We start from the raw sequence: 16,639 nt of genomic DNA on the forward strand, positions 1-16,639 counted from the left end.
GTATGCATGTAGGTTCGACACATGGAAGTAACATATATCTCATAAAATATGTTTTAGCTTCTTTTGTTTTCTGTTGCAGTGTTCTGGGTTTTGGCTTGGGTTCTGGTTACTGTATTCTATTTACTGTATTTTGGTTACAACATTGAAGGGTTGTCAAGTGTTTGATTGATTCAGTTGTGGTTGGTGCAAAGGAGATTGGTTGATGCAGATATATTTGATGATTGAATGATTTTATTAATGGATCCAGTCTGAAAATTTATGAAATGTGGTCCCTCGAAGAAAAGAGAAGGTTTTAACCTTCTGTAGGCCAGCACCTACATACTAGTAAACATATCAGCTAGTACAAGAGCTACGGGGTTGTAGCTCCCTTCCAGGAGAAGCTGGAGAATGAGAGAAGGTTGTATCCTTTTGCAGGTAGAAGCCTGCGTACTGGTATAATACTACACCAATACAAAAATTGTAAAAATAAGTTTCTTATTAAAAGAAGATAGAGACAATTGCAGCAGGTGGTTTTCAACCACATTGGGTTTCCACCTTATATCTTGTGTTCATGTGTCTGATTGTCTATTCTTACTGCACCTGGATACAATTTATATGGTTCTGATGCACTGATTAAAGATCGCCATATGATGAATTAACTGAATCATAAGTTTGCAAGATATAAGCTAGTTGCCTTAAGCACAGTTGTGTATACACATGAGTTTCATTAACTAAAGTAGCATATATGAATTTGATTATGGAAATGAAAAATTGTTGAATTTCTAATACTGATTCATCCCCCCTCTCAGTATTATTTCCAACAATTAGTATCAGAGCAGGTCCTTTAGAAGAAGCTTGATCGCTTGAAGGAAGATCCATCATCATGAGTAACCAAGAAAGAGAGGGATCCATCAGACCACCAATATTTGATGGAAGCAAATTTGTTTATTGAAAGGTAAGAACCACAGCCTATCTTCATTCTCTTGAAACAGATGTCTGGGAAATCGTGGAAGGAGGATATACATTTCCATCAACAATTCCTACAGATGCGGCAGGTAAAAAGAAATATGAAACCAATGCCAAGACTGTCAATACATTATTGGGAAGTATGTCACAATCAGAATTTGTCAAAGTTATGAAGCTCAAATCCACAAAAGAAATATGGGACAAAATAATTCTAAGCTATGAAGGAGACTCTCAGGTAAAACGTGCAAAACTGCAAACTCTCAGAATTCAATATGAAACTCTCAAATTGCACAATGATGAAAGTATAGCCAGTTATTTCTTACGTATAGATGAGATTGTTAATTGCATGAAGAATTTGGGTGAAGAGATAAAAGAAGTCACTTTAGTTGAAAAGGTTTTAAGATCCTTTTCTACTAAGTTTGAATCAAAAGTATCTTCCATAGAAGAAAAGCAGGATCTTCAGACTATTACTATGACACAGCTACATGAAATTTTAACTACTTTCGAAATGAGAAAAGGAGGACCTCCATCAGATATGAGAGAAGCCACATTTAAAGCTTCAGGAAGAGAACTCAATGAATTGGGACATATTTTAGAAGGAGAGGAAGAAGCAAACTTTGTCAAGAACCTTCAACAGGGTTTCAAAAGATTTAGAGGTAAACTACCTTTCAAATGTTTTTATTGTGGAAGAATCGTGTAAAGGTAAGGAATCAAAAAAATGGAATAGAAAACAAAGTGTAAGTAAGAAGAGCTACTATAAGCATGAAGATAGCCATGGTTTATCAATTAGTGATGAAGATGAAAATAGTAATGACTATAGACTTTTGATGGCTTTTGAAGATGATGATTTCTTGGATGCTTTAGATGAAGATGACCTTTATGAAGAAATCTCTAAACTCAAAATCTGTTTAGAAGAAAAGAATATGATTATAGATACTTTGACATTCCAACTTGCTGAAAGAGAAAAACACAATGAAAAACTAGAATGTGAAATTGTGGGTCTAAGAAAGGATATTGAGAAAACAAAAGCTCTCAATCTTAGATTTACTAAAGGATCAGAAACCTTAAATGAAATTATCAAAGTGCAGTGTTCTCCTCTAATAAAGACAGGTCTTGGATATACTGAAGAAGCATCTCAAGCACAGAAGCCATCAACCTCCACTAAAAGCTATCTTGATGTAGCAAAGAGCAGTGAACAGTTTGACAATCGTCAGCAAAGGCATAAAGCAGATCACCAAGTAAATCAGGCTCAATTTACTTCAAGGATGAACAGAAGCTACAACCAACCTCAGGTAAATCATACTCAATCTACTTCAAGAATGAATATCAATAGAAACTATAATCACTAGGTCAGTAGATTTGATAATCGCAGGAACTTCTTTAATGGCCAATGTTCTTCATGCCATAACTTTGGACACAAAGCTGCTCAATGTGTTGCCTACAACACCATCATGATTAGAGAAGCACAAAATCAAAGGAATGTTACAGGGATCATGAAACGGACCTACAACAACTTTCTCTTCTTGAAAGTGAAATAGAATACTCTATCTGCAACAGATTCGGTCATGAAGAATCTGAATGCAGGAGTAAATTTCGACAAACATCTTAGAAGGAGAAAAATACACTAAGTGCCAAAATATGGAGAAAGAAAGAACCACAAACAAAAAGATGTGGTATAGCCTTGTATGCATAAGGACAAGAAAATCAGTGGTGCATTGACAGTGGATGCTCAAAACACATGACAGGTGATAAAGAAAAACTTCAATCATATAATGTCTTAGAAAAGCAAAAAGAAGGTCTCATTTGGAAATGACACTCCTGCTGTCATAAAAGTTAAAGGCTCTATTCTTTTAAAAGAAAAAGTTAAATCTGGGAATGTTATTTATGTTGATGGTCTAAAGCATAACTTGTTAAGTGTTAGTCAAATGTGTGATCAAGGAAATGAAGTAGTATTTCGATCAAATAGATGTGTTGTCCGTGAGCTTGATACAGGAGAAACCGTGATCAAAGGTATAAGAACTCAAAACAACTTATACATACTCAAGGAAGGACAACAACAGTGCTATCTATGCAAAACGATGAACACTGGCTATGGCACAGAAGATTGGGGCATCTAAGCTTCTCTCAAATAAGAAAAGCATGCAGATTCCAGGTTGTTCATGATCTTGCTGATATCAGCATCCCAAAAAATATAATATGTGAATCATGTCAATTTGGTAAGTAAACCAGATTGCACTTCCCTAAAAAACAAGGATCAGCTAATAAGCCCCTTGAACTTGTTCATACTGATTTATGTGGACCATCAAGGAAAAAGTCACCTCGTGGAGAAGAACACTTTATATTGTTCATTGATGATTTTTCCAGAATGTGTTGGATAGGACTTCTAAAGCATAAAGATGAAGCATTTGAAAAATTCAAAGGGTTCAAAGATTTGGTTGAAAATGAATCAGATCACAAAATCAAATGCGTCAGATCTGATTGAGGAGGGGAATTTACCTCGGATGAATTCTTTGAATTTTGTGAAGAACATCGAATAAAAAGGAAATTCTCCACTACAAGGAATCCTCAACAAAATGGAGTGGTAGAAAGGATGAACATAACTATTCAATAAATGGCTCGTGCTATGCTAGATGAGACTAGAACACCTGCAACCTTCTGGGGTGAAGCTGCATTCTCTGCAATCACTATTCTCAACCAAGAAAATGTTCGAGTAAACAACACTCAAACTCCACATGAACTTTGGTATGGTAGGACTCCTACTGTAAAATACTTCAATGTTTTTGGAAGCAAATGTTACATCAAAAGGACTGATGAAAAACTTGGTAAATTTAAACCCAAACCAGATGAAGGTATTCTCCTTAGTTACTCTTCCTGATGTAAAGGATATAAATGTTATAATACAATACTTAGGAAAATTATTGAAAGTATTGATGTTGTGGTTGATGAAGAATGCAAAAATCCAAAGAAAATAAAAACCGAAGATTGTGAAGAAGATGAGGATTATCCTCCCACATCAAACCAGACTAATTCTGAAGAAGAAACTAATGAAGCACCGGAAGAAGAGATAACGGTAGAAGAAAAGACTCCATTCAGGCATGTTCAGAAAAATCATCTAGAGACTCAAATTTTGGGACAAAAAGAGGCAGGTGTGTAGACAAGAAGAAGTATTACAGAAGCTTCAAGCTATCTAGCATTGCTATTCTCCACCGAACCTCAAAATGTAAATGAAGAATGCAAATATGAATGTTAGGTCAAGGCCATGAATGAAGAACTTCAGCAAATTGAAAAGAATAATACTTGGGAATTAGTTCCTAGACCTCATGATAAGAATATCATAGGAACTAAATGGATATTCAAAAACAAGCTGAATGAAAATGGAGAAGTATTTAGAAACAAGGCTAGACTTGCTTGTAAAGGATATGCTCAACAAGAAGGTATATATTTTGAAGAAACTTTTGCACTTGTTGCTAGACTTGAAGCCATAAGAATGTTCCTTGCTCTTTCTAGTTTTCAGAAATTCAAAGTATACCAAATGGATGTAAAATCTTCCTTTCTTAATTGCGATTTAGAAGAAGAAGTCTATATTGAGCAACCAGATGGATTGATTCTTGGAAATGATGCAAAACTTGTATGCAAACTCAAAAGGGCTCTCTATGGTCTAAAACAAGCTCCAAGGGCCTAGTATTACCGTCTTGACAAATATCTCCATCAACAAGTTTTTCCAAAAGGATCAGCTGATAATAATCTATATACAAGGATTGACAATAATAAATTGCTAATACTTGTTGTGTATGTTGATGATATCATTTTTGGTATCAATGAAGAAGCCATGAGCCGGAATTTTGCTTCGGTAATGCAGCAAGAATTTGAAATGTCCTTGCTTGGTGAGCTTACATATTTTCTTGGTCTACGAGTTCAACAAAATAAATATGGTATTTATCTGTCACAAACCAAATATCTCAAACAGATCTTGAAAAAATATGGCATGGAAGATTCTAAACCAGTATGTACCCCAATTGTAATGAAGGTTTTAAACCCGTATAGAAATTACCAGCATACAAATTCTGAAACACAGAAAATAAATAATGCGAGAGAATAACACATAAAACACATATACACAGAGATTTCCCCTGGATCCTAAAACCGGGACTACCAGCTTGATTTTTCATTATGTTCCTTTCAATGTTATAATACATATTGATACATGTCGAAGCATACAATACCATGGACCGAAAACCATCGCATCCAAAAAACATGTGCAAAAATCATGCACAAAACCATAGGTGGGTCCGCCCAACCTAACATAGGTTCCAAAACCAAAAAAATTTAGGGCGCTACCCTGGGCCCCATAAAGTGGGGTTACGGGTGCCCCTCAAACCCCACCTGACCTCCCCCCCTCTAACCCCCGTTAACTACGTGGGCTAGTCGTGGAAAGAATATAACACAACCCAACATTCTCCCACTTGTTTTTTTCTTTCCACAGGGGGCTACAAGAGTGCTTTGTCATTTATCCAGCCCTGCAATGCCCATTGTTTCTCTACACAAAGAGAACTTCTCGGAGCTCACAGATTTTGTCAATGCATCTGTAATATTCTTCAAAGTGTCCACCTTTACCAGCAACACATTTTTTTCTTCTATCATATCCTTCACAAAGTGATATTGAACATCAATGTCCTTTGTCTTTGAATGATATGCAGGGTTCTTTGCCAAGAAAATTGCACTTTCTCTGTCACAGTCTATCCTTATAGCTTCATGTACTAACCTCATACTTGAACACAATCTCTACAACCAAACTGCTTCCTTGCTTGCATGAGTGGCTACCATCTATTCTGCCTCCGTAGTTGATAGTGCCACTACATATTGTTTCTTACTCATCCAACTGACTACACCTCCAAATAGGTTAAACACATACCCACTTGTAGATCTTCTCTGATCCAGACCTCTAGCCCAGTCTGTATCAACAAAGCCACAAATATCCAACACTCTGTCTAATCCTAGTCTTCCTTGGTAGCACAAACCATAATCACTAGTGCCACGCAAAGACCTAAAAACCCGCTTCACTGCTGTCCAATGCTCCTTCCTTGATTTTGACATAAACCTGCTCAATACTTCCACTGCATGTGCAATTTCTGGTCTAGTACAGACCATTGCATACATCAGGCTACCGATTGCACTTGCATATGGAACACGGGACATGTCATATTCCTCTTCTTGTATGTTAGGACATTGTTCAGCAAATAACCTCACACCTACAGGAATAGGAACCTTCACCGGCTTACTATCGTGCATATTAAATCTCTACAGTATTGTCTCGACATAATTCCTTTGGTTTAACCAGAGCTTCCTCTTTTCCCAATCTCTTTTAATTTCCATGCCCAAAATATAGTTTGCAACACCAAGATATTTCATGTTAAATTTGGAGGACAATTGGGTCTTCAAATCCTTGATAATTTCTTTGTCATTTCCAACCAGCAAGATATCATCCACATACAAGACCAGATAAATAACACAGTCACCAATTAATTTAAAATACACACAGTGATCTGCTTTGCTTCTGGTGAAGCGAAGTACTCATATAAATGTATCAAATTTATGATACCACATCCTTGGTGATTGTTTTAACCCATACAAAGACTTCTTTAACTTGCATACTAGTTCTTTCTTACCCTTCACCACAAAGCCTTCAGGTTGCTTCATGTAGATCTCCTCTTCCAAATCCCCGTGAATAAATGTTGTCTTCACATCCATCTGTTCTACCTCAAAATCAAAAGCAGCAACAACAGATAAAATTAATCTAATATAACTTACTTTGGCAACAGGAGAAAAAATATCACTAAAATCAATTCCCAGCACTTGGGAAAAACCTTTTGCTACCAACCGAGCTTTATATTTCTCCAATTTTCCTTCTGCATTTGTCTTCTTTTTGAACACCCATTTGCTGCCAATGGGTTTCCTCACAAGCGACAACTCCACCAAATCCCAAGCCTCATTTTTTTTGCAAAGATGCAATTTCATCAACCATGGCCTCTTTCCAGAGTTTTCCATCCTCTGAATCCACTGCTTCCTTCATAGTTCTGGGATCATCATCAGTAACAAACAAAGAAAAATTTGAACAGAAATTAGATGGACTATACCTCTTGGGGTGCCTTCTTTCTCAAACTGATCTTCTCATAGCCAGATTTTGTGGCTCTTCATCTTCTGATTCCTCCTCTGTTGTAGAGTCTGATTCTTCCTCCTTTAGCTCAAACTCTATGTTCTCAGTTTCCTTTGGTTGGACTTGATGTTTAATAACATCTTTCACCTCTCTAAAAACCACATCTCGAATGTACACAACCTTCCTTGTTAATAGGTTCCAAAGTTTATAACCCTTTAAACCATTCTTATACCCAATAAAGGTGCACTTTTCAGATTTACTATCCAACTTGGTTCGTTTCTCCTTTAGAACATGTACATATGCATCACATCCAAATACCCTTAGATGTGAAAGAGAGGGTTTCTTACCAGTCCATACCTCATGTGGAGTCTTATCTTCCAATGCTGATGAAGGTGACCTGTTGACCAGGTAACATGCAATATCCATCGCCTCTGCCCAGAATTCCTGTCCTAACCCAGCACCACTAAGCATACTTCTTGCCCTTTCCATCAACGTCTTGTTCATTCTTTCTACAACTCCATTTTGCTGAGGTGTATATGGAGTATTCTTTTGCCATGTTATACCACACTTCTTATAGAATTCTTCAAATTCCTTGCTGCAAAGCTCTCCACCATTATCTATCCTTGACACCTTTATCTTCTTCTCTATTTGATTTTCCATGGGAGCCTTAAATTCTTTAAACCGGTCAAAGACTTCAAATTTCTTCTTAAGGAAATATATCCATGTATTCCTTGAGAAGTCATCTATAAATGATACATAGTACACAGACTTACCCAGTGATGGAACCTTCACAGGTCAAAACACATCACTATGCATAAGCTCTAATATCTGTTTCGCCCACTTACCACCAGAGGCGAAACTCACCCGATTCTGCTTCCCATATACACAATTTTCGCAGAAATCAAAATCCAGAGAGATATTAGTCATACCTTCTACCATACCTTTACCATGAAGTATTTGAAAGCCCTTCTCTGCAATATGTCCAAGCCTTTGATGCCACATCATGGTCTTCTCTCTAGAGACCACTAGATTTTCTGCTCCACTTTCAAGAACCACAAAACTGTTGCACCCATCAACAATTGTGCTACCTTGCAGCTTGTACATAGTTCCAATATGAACTCCCTGCATCAATACTAGTGCTCACCGAACCATCTTGCAGGTATTCTTCTCGAACACTATTTTTACACCTGCATCATCCATCTTGCTTACATAAATTAGATTTCTGGCCAATGCAGGAATATGTGGAACACCCAGAAGTGTTCTAACTCTTCTACCTTGCAACTTCAAGTTTACCTTTCTGTGACTAATGACTTTAGCCTTCCTATCATCCCCCAAGAAGACATCACCACCATCATATTTCTCATACTTGCAGAACCACTCTCTATGGGGAGTGAAGTGAAAGATGGACCTGAGTCAATCAACCATGCCTCATGATCTACATGTGTACTTGAAGAAGCCAAGTACACATCCCCACCTTCATCTGAGGTGGTTTTCACCTCTGCAGAAGGAGCCTCATCAGATCCCTTTCCTTTGTCAGGAGCTTTAGATTTACAGACCCTTTTGAAGTGGCCTTCGTTTCCGCATTTCCAGCACACCACCTTTACAGGTTTTCCTCAAGATTTAGATCTCCCTCTAGATTTAGATGTCCCACTCGATGACTTATTTTCATTTCTGTTCTGGGACCGTCCTCGTACAGACAAGGCATCACCATTCTGGCTCTCCATATTTTTCTGTCTCATCTCCTCCATCAACAAGGCTGAGACTATTTCATCAAAATACAAGGTAGTTGCATTGCTACCTATTGCAATAACCAGACTATCCCACGAATTTGGTAGAGAATACAACAAATTGATGCACTTATCTCCATCTGAAATTTTAATATCAACAGATGCTAACTGACTTACCACAATATTAAATGCATTCAGATGCTCTGTCACCGAGTCTCCATCTTTCATCCTCAGGTTATACAACTTTTTCCATAGGAATAGTTTATTCACCAGAGACTTAGATTGGTACAAGGTCCCTAACTTGTCCCACAAAGCCTTCACCGTAGCTTCCCCTGATACATTCAACAATACTGAATCTGAGACACACAATCGTATTGTGCTCTTCGCCTTCCGATCCAGCTTCTTCCATTCTTCATTGGACACTCCTGTTGGTTTAGTACCTCATTCTACCATGATCCACTGATCTTTATCCACCAACAGATCGGCCATATTGAGTTTCCACAGCTCAAAACTCTGACCATTAAATTTCTCGATCTCTATCTTTCCACTGCTCGCCATCTTCTTTCACCACTAGAATCGATCTCGTAGATCTCCCACTGAACAGGGTCTACCATAGGCCCAAGCGAAACCCCTCAGCAACAAAGGTGTCCCCTTGAAGCAAAAATAGCTCTAATACCAAATGCATGTTTTAACCCCATACAGAAATTACCTGCATACAAATTCTAAAACACAGAAAATAAACCATGCGAGAGAATAACACATAAGACACATATACACAGAGATTTCCCCTGGATCCCAAAACGGGACTACCAGCTTGATTTTTCATTATGTTCCTTTCAATGTTACAATACATATTTATACATGCCGAAGCATGCAATACCATGGACCAGAAACCATTGCGTCCAATACCATGGACCGAAAACCATCACGTCCAAGAAACATGTGCGAAAATAATGCACAAAACCATAGGTGTGTCTGCGCAACCTAACATAGGTTCGAAAACCAAAATTTTCCGGGGTGCTGCCCCGGACCCCATAAAGTGGGGTTACAGGTGCCCCTCAACCCCCTGTGACCTCCCCCCCTCTAACCCCCGGTTAACTATGTGGGCTAGTCATGGAAAGAATATAACACAACCCAACAAGTAACAGGATGTAGTCTCATCTCAAATGATGAATCAGCAGCAGTACATCAACCAACCTACAGATCCATGATTGGCAGTCTACTTTATCTAATAGGTACCCAACCAGACATCATGCATGCAGTAGGAATAGTTGGAAGATTCCAAGCAAATCCAAAAGAATCACACCTTCAGGCAGTAAAAAGGATTTTCAAATATCTTCAAGGGACACAAAACTTTGGTGTATGGTATCCTAGAGATACAGATCTTACACTTCATGCATATACAGATGCAGATTGGGCAGGAAGCGTTGATGACAGAAAAATCACTAGTGGTGGTGCATTCTATATGGGTTACAGATTAGTGTCTTGGTTCAGCAAGAAACAAAGTTCAATTGCATTATCTACAGCTGAAGCAGAATATGTGGCTGTTGCATCTTGCTGCACACAACTCCTTTGGATGATGCAAACATTGCAAGACATTCAGACACATGCACTCCACCCATCTCCATTCTATGTGATAACACAAGTGCCATCAATATTTCAAAGAATCCATTCATGCATTCCAAGACCAATCAGATACTCATCAAATATCATTTTTTGCATGAACAAGTGCTTGAACAAAAGGTCAAATTGGAGTATGTTCCCTCCAAAGAACAGGTTGTTGATATATTCACCAAACCACTGCCTAGAGAGACATTTGAATATCTCAGATAGAAGCTGGGAGTAGTTGATGCATCATTCTGTTGTGAAAATTTATCTGTTTCTAACAAAGGTGGTTATACACGAGTTTCATGAAGCATAGTCGCATACATACGTTGGTTTTTTTGGGTACAGTTGCGTATATGTTGGTTTGAAGAAAAGCAGTGGACTAGACTCAGGATGAAAGGGGTCTGATATGGATTATCTACTCTGCTTGATGATGGTTATAGACTGTGGATGACATGTGGAAATATGTTGGCTCTCATAAGTTGTTGAAAAATTGATGTATATCTGATTGATGATGATGCCTTGATAACTCTTCTACTATATGAAATGATCATATCTGACAGTGATCATCTGGCACAGGTTCAGGGGGAGCATATACTTCTAATAATGCATTGTTGGCATTATCTTAGAAGATCTTGGTATAGATTCACACAATTTTTTTTATTCAGATGGAACAGATTCAGGGGGAGAACATGGTTGTTGGTCTGGATGTTGATTGATAGATGTTGTTAATGATAGTTGTTGATGACTATCATGGTCTTATTGCAGATATTTGGTCTCTGTTATATATGTTATGTATATATTTTTGTAAAGGTCATGAAATGGCCCATTTTGTTACCCCACTATGCATGGGATGGATGATGTAATGTTCTTGTTTTGACATGTATAAAAAATTGGTATATCCCCACTTGTTGGGAGATGGATGTATGTATGAGTCATTGATGATAGGAAGGTCATTTGTGATGTATGTATAGAGTCATGTTCTTCTTGTAGAACATATTTTTTCCAACCTTGCTTATATTTAAGTGGAGCATGGACTCGATCATGGAGCTCAATCAACACACTTCAGCATATCAGAGAATTCAACATGTACTCAAGGGGAGCATAACCCTTTGCCCTTGATGACAAAGGGGGAGAGTGACTTGGGGTTGCCATCAAGTCCAAAGGGGGAGATTGTTGGCATTATGACACATATTTGGCACTATGACATAGGTGTTTTCCTTGATGGAAACTCACTCAGATGACAGATCACAGTTCAGTAGGTTAACAACACAAAGTTACAAATCGGACTTCACAAAATGAGGAAAGAGTGGTATACATAGGTTCACCTTGAAAAATTAGTAACATATACATGCGGGTTAACAGACCAAAAGGAGCGTATACATACACATGCACTTTGACAAAATGAAAGGCACGTATATCTTGGAAAACTAAGTTTTGGTCCAAGGTATTTGGTCCATGGTATTTTGGTCCATGGTTTTTGATCCATGGTATTGGTCCAAGATATATGGTGTGAGGTATTTGGTCCAAGATATTGGTCCTAAGTGGTTTTGTTCCATGGTATTGAGTAAGGCCTAAGACTATAACAGGAGGAGAAGATCATTAGGCAAAGGCACTCAAGTATTGAATATTTGATGAAGAGCAAGATCTAGTATAAAGGTTATTGGTTTATGGTGCATAGCTAGATCTGAACGAAGGATGAACCTTAGTGCTTGATGAAGGATAAGATCTAATGATGGGTCAAGATCTTAAGGCTTGAATCTGTACGCAGGTTCACTTTAGAAAAGGCACGTATACATGATGTTTTTGCATATCAAAACAATGTATACATCTTAAATTTGATTTGCAGATTTGTAAGCAGGTTCGCCTTGAGAAAAGAGCATATGCACGCAAGTTCGACACATGGAAGTAGCATATATCTCATAAAATATGTTTTAGTTGCTTCTGTTTGTTGTTGCAGTGTTCTGGGTTCTAGCTTGGGTTCTAGTTACTGTATTCTGGTTACAGCATTGAAGGGTTGTCAGGTGTTTGATTGATTCAGTTGTGGTTGGTGCAAAGGAGATTGGTTGATGCAGATATATTTGATGATTGAATGATGTTATTAGTGGTTCTAGTCTGAAAATTTATGAAACGTGGTCCCTGGAAGAAAAGAGAAAGTTGTAGCATTCTGTAGGCCGGCACCTACGTATTAGTAAACATATCAGCCAGTACAAGAGCTAGGGGGTTGTAGCTCCCTTCTAGGAGAAACTGGAGAATGAGAGAAGGTTGTATCCTTCTGCAGGTAGAAGCCTGCGTACTAGTGTAAGACTGCACCAGTACAAAAATTGTAGCAGGTGGTTTTCATCCACATTAGGTTTCCACCTTATATCTTATGTTCATGTGTCTGATTGTCTGTTTTTACTACACCTGGTTACTTTTTATATGATTCTGATGCACTGATTAAGGATCAACATATGATGAATTAACTAAATCATAAGTTTGCAAGATATATGCTAGTTGCATTAAATACAGTTATGTATACACGCGATTTTCATTAACTGAAGTAGCGGATATGAATCTGATTATGGAAATGAAAAATTGTTGAATTGCTAATACTGATTCACCCCCCGCCCCAAGTATTATTTCCAACATTTTAGAGTGAAAAATTTGGAAAAAAAAACTACATCTCTTTCATCGCTTGATAGATCTCAATGAATTTGTAGTAATAGTTCTCTCTCTCTCTCTCCCTCTCCATATATATATATATATATATATATATATATATATATATATATATATATATATATATATAATTTTATTTTCATTGTTTAATTTGTATTTTTAATGTTATATAAAGTAATAAGTTTCTAAGTGTTGAGAAATGACAACAACAAATTTGAGTTTAATTTGTCCTTGAATTAAACTATGAATGAAAATTGAATTCTATTCTGATACCAACTTGTAAATAGTTACTTAAGTTTAATTAACTTAATTAGCTTAGGAATGTCGAGTTGGAAGTCTATCTAAAGTCATGTATATGTTCTCCCTAAATTTTAGGGGTCCAAGAGGAGTTTATTTGAGTTGTAATTAGATAGCTCAGTTTAACTGAGTTATAGTTAATTAAACTAGTTATAACTATTGTGGAACTAGTAGAGGTCTAGTAGTTAGTTGGTGCACTGGTGCATCTTTAGGTGCTACTCTAGCTAACTGAAAATTCCCTCATGAGAAACTCATGCATGTCATTTCAGAGAAAGACCCATTTGAGACTAGAGTGTAGGGACAATGTACTATCAGTTGTAGAATGATCTGAGTTGTACAAATCATGCATGTTATCACAATAGGACCTAAATTTGGATTTTGCAGTAATGGAAGAAGGAATTCCCGATTAAATATGGGTTATTTATCTCAAGAATTGCGCAAGGAAATAGGGGCTCAACAGGAAGCAGAAATTGGCTAAGTGTTGGTCAGTGCAGGGTTGTGAGGTAGATAGTTGATCATACTTGTGCATGAATTGTTCTTGTGGGAACAATATTTGTATTATCACTCATATTTTTATTAATGTAATAGATAGTCAGGGTTTTGAGCAGTGGATTTCCCGAGAGAAACCATTGTGTTATGTGTCTTTGATTATCTTCCTCTTCTTAATTATTGTTTTCATCAATTTATTGGTTTGATCTTTTTAAAGAGGAGTAGATTCTTGTCTTTTTTTTCAGTACATTACATGAGTTGTGAATATACAAGAAAATCTACATATTATTGGAGCTGAAAATAACATACTTGTAACACCCATCCATTGTATGTAAAACTCTACTAACTTAAGCCAAGGAAAGTTAGGTCTGATGTGTAACAAGGAAAATAAATGCTTTATTATTAAATAAATAAAATGATTTAATCACTTTGAAAAGCGAGACACCAAGAGATGAGATTCTTTCCAAATCCCATTGGTGAATGGGAAGAGATAATCCTTTCATGATAAGGCTTCTAGATGCAATTATAGATAATCTCGATTGATTTGAGATAAATATCCATTAAGTTACTTAGATGGAGAAAGATGCTAATTTTAAGAAAAACATAAAAGCCATGCGGGGGAGAAAGGAAAGCTTTTATGAGGAAAGCCTCGCGAGAGAGAAAGGAGAGCTTTTCTGAGAAAAGCCTTGATAAAAAAGATGCATAAAAGTGGGATGTTGCTAATGGAAACCATATCATGAAAGAGGCTACTAAATACCCATTGAAGAGATCAACAAGGATCAGTTGATCCATGTCAAGGATTCTCGACTAAAGGGTGAACTGGAGAAAGCCAGTTCTAGGTTGGGTGGTGATGCTCAGGTTTTCCAAGTGACATTTATTTCATATAGTCTGGTTTGCATGGGATGTTATGTATGTTGGTTTGTTACCATCTATGTTGTCAATTCAATTAACATCTAAGCTAATTTTCTTGGGTTGTCTTTTCTTAGGAGATGATTGAATAAATTGCATGTTCCCACTATGCATGAGTAGAATTTCTAGAGTTGACTTCGTTGTTGAGATGTTTATATAAGGATGCATGTGACAATTTCAGCCTATAAATGTAATCCAAGATAAATTTAGTGAAGGGACATAATATGTGGGTTTTATGCAATAATTGTTGTATTTTCACATATTTAAACTTATGTGCTATCTCAGTTTTTAAGATGGTGAATAATTATGCATGAGACACTATTATATGATGAATAATTATGTTTTAATGTGTGAAATTGTATAGCCAATGGTTCAGGTGGATTATGCTATGCATTATGCATCATGGGGTGAATTGCATCCACTAAGGCTCGTTTAGCTAATAATTCATCATGCTTAAGATATATGTCAACAATACTTTTGACTATACCAATAGGACTATGAGTGTAAGGCCTCCGGGTGATCGAGCAACGGGCGTCGGGCGAAGGCGTGCAGAAAGGCGCGCGGGCGGGCACGCGGGCGCACGACGGGCGCGAGCTGAACGGGCGTGCGACGGTGTGCGGGCAAACGTGCGACATTTGTGCGACGAAAGCTGCGGTCATGTTGCGACATAATATGCGACGATATGGAGCATGCGAAAATTGGCTAAGTGTCACTTGAGCGCATATGATATGAGAGCGTGCGAAGGTTTATATATGCGTTGAACATACACCAAGCCGACATGTTATGTGGGAGCATACGACAATGAATGGTGGGGTCGGCCATGGGCTAACACCCCATGTAACATCACATAAGGAAGCATATATATAAGACAAGCGTGGGAGCTCATAAACCAACGAACATTCGCTCAAAGCCTTCGCATAAAAGACAAGGAAGTGCGCAGTCTTGGGTAAGAAAATGCGCATATCTCATGCGCATTAGGCTTGAGGGATTGCGCAGTTTGACTTAGTGGAAGGTTGGCAAGTGTGCCACGGTTTGAGGAGGTTCGGGTGTGCAGTTTTATGCAGGATTTGGTAGGAAGGTTGAGTGGCTCGGGTGAGCACTCCTTCTTATGCAAAGGTGCATAAAATGATGTAAAAGGCTGTTCTATGCCTTGTTGTAAAATTATTCTAAGTATTGGCTTGAAGGTTGTCAAGCATACTTGTACTGTAATATTAATGAAGCTGTTATAATATATTGTTGGGCAGACTTTTCTGGGAGTTGCCCCTCCCTTTGTACTTGCTTATTGTTGATGTTCTCGGTTTATTGTTCATGGTTAATAATTGAGAATGGTCTTCACTAAAGTATAAAGGATAACTCTTTACATGGTTGCAAGGGAACATAAGTTAAAGTAAGTTTATGTTGGAGTAGGCGTAGTCCATAAACGTTAGTATTGTTAAAAAGAAAGCGTTCGGTGGTGCCGCACCTCGCTACAAGCGGTTGGAAGATCACCGCAGGTGTAGGGGCGTGACAGTTGGTATCAGAGCTCGGTTGGAGCTGGTGAGCAAAGGTTGCTCGTGACAGTGACAAGGGTACTTGCAGGTGAAGGAGACCGTTTCACACGAAGTGAGACAAGGGCCGGTTCAGGTTGCAGGTGAAGATGTCTATCTTGCAGAAATTGGGTTATACATCCTTCGAAGAATTCGAAGGGAGTCTACTTGAAGAGTCAGAAAGAGTAAAACAAGGATTTGTAGAATGGGGCAAAAGGTTGTTTGAAACAAAGGATGCTCTTCGTGCCTTGGTTAAGGAAGGGATTCCTGATAGAGGGGAAGCTCTTCGACTTGCAAAGGAAGTAGACTTGATTGAAGCAGAACTC

This window comes from Pinus tabuliformis, chromosome 4_2 (assembly GCF_031772625.1).
Source record: "Pinus tabuliformis cultivar Carrire ecotype Pingquan chromosome 4_2, CPIR1, whole genome shotgun sequence".
NCBI lineage: Eukaryota > Viridiplantae > Streptophyta > Pinopsida > Pinales > Pinaceae > Pinus > Pinus tabuliformis.